At 45.5% G+C, this 1,449-nt stretch overlaps 1 protein-coding gene across 1 annotated transcript in view; it reads right to left on the bottom strand.

The window, feature by feature from the left end:
• Positions 1–1,449, bottom strand: part of RYR1 (ryanodine receptor 1 (skeletal)) — a 164,972-nt gene that overhangs the window by 44,219 nt on the left and 119,304 nt on the right. The gene's annotated exons all lie outside the window — the stretch shown is intronic.

Genomic DNA, 1,449 nt, shown 5'->3' with positions numbered 1-1,449 from the left:
GAGTGACTCTCTGTTTTTACAGAGGAAGAAACTGAGACATAGAGAAACTCACACACTCGAAGTTACATAGCCAGTAAAGCGAGGAGAATGGATTTGAACTCAGAGCTGCATGACCTGAGGGCTTACACAGCTAAAGCTTCCACGAGTCCACACAGTCAGGCGGGTCCACAGAAGACTGAGGCCAGCCAATGGTAAGCAGCAAGGAGAGGTGGAGATTGGCAAACTGAGATCCCACACTCCCTCTAAAGGCAGCAGCTGAAGCTTGACTCCAGTTTATTTTTGTATTTTTAAAATTTTAATGTAGGCTGGGCACGGTGGCTCATGCCTGTAATCCCAGCACTTTGGGAGGCTGAGGCAGGTTAATCACGAGGTCAGGAGTACAAGACCAGCCTGACCAACATGGTGAAACCCTGTCTCTACTAAAAATACAAAAATTAGCCAGATGCGGTGGCATGTGTCTGTAATCTCAGCTACTCAGGAGGAGGCTAAGGCAGGAGAATCGTTTGAAACCTGGAGGCGGAGGGTGCAATGAGCCGAGTTCGCACCACTGCACTCCAGCCTGGGCAACAGAGCGAGAGACTCCATCTCAAAAAAAAATTTTTTTTAATGTAATTTCACATTTATATAAAAGCTGCAAGAATAGTGTAAGGGATCCTCATATATCCACATTAATCAATTGTTTATCTTTTGCCACATTTGGTTTGTTTTTGGGTTTTGTTTTTTTGAGACAGGATCTTGCTCTGTCACCCAGGCTGGAGTGCCATGTTGCGATCACAGCTCACTGCAGCCTGGACCTCCCGGGCTCTGGTGACTCTCCCACCTCAGCCTCCCAAATAGCTGGGTCTACAGGCACACACTACCATACTAGGCTAATTTTTGTATTTTTTGTAGAGACAGGGTCTCACCACGTTGCCCAGGCTGGTCTTAAACTGCTGGGCTCAAGTGACCCTTGTGCTGGGATTACAGGCACGTGCCGCACCCTGCATCGCATTTGTTTTATAATTCTCTTTCTCTCCGTATATTTCATTTCTGAACAATTTGAGAGTAAGTTGCAGACATCAGGTCCTTTTACTCTTAAACATTTCAGTGTCTATGTTCTAAAAGACAAGGACATTGTTTAATATAATCACCATGCTATCATGAGCATCTAGAGATCTAACACTGATATAATTAAGTTATTTCATCTAATCCAGCTAATTTTTGCCATGTAAGAATGTGGACCCAGGGTCACTGAAGCTTACAGTTTTCCAAGTAAAGCTGGAAATCTTGATGTTTAAAGGGAACCTTCTGATTTTTTTTTTTGAACCGGAGTTTTGCTTTTGCCGCCCACGCTGTAGTGCAATGGCTCACTGCAAGCTCCGCCGCCCAGGTTCAAGCGATTCTCCTGCCTCAGCCTCCTGAGTAGCTGGGATTACAGGCACACGCCACCACGCCCGGCTAATTTTTGTA

The sequence above is a fragment of the Colobus angolensis genome, unplaced genomic scaffold (genome assembly GCF_000951035.1).
Source record: "Colobus angolensis palliatus isolate OR3802 unplaced genomic scaffold, Cang.pa_1.0 Scaffold34, whole genome shotgun sequence".
NCBI lineage: Eukaryota > Metazoa > Chordata > Mammalia > Primates > Cercopithecidae > Colobus > Colobus angolensis.
The sequence above is the reverse complement of the archived record's forward strand: the minus strand, read 5'-3'. Positions and strand labels throughout refer to the sequence as shown.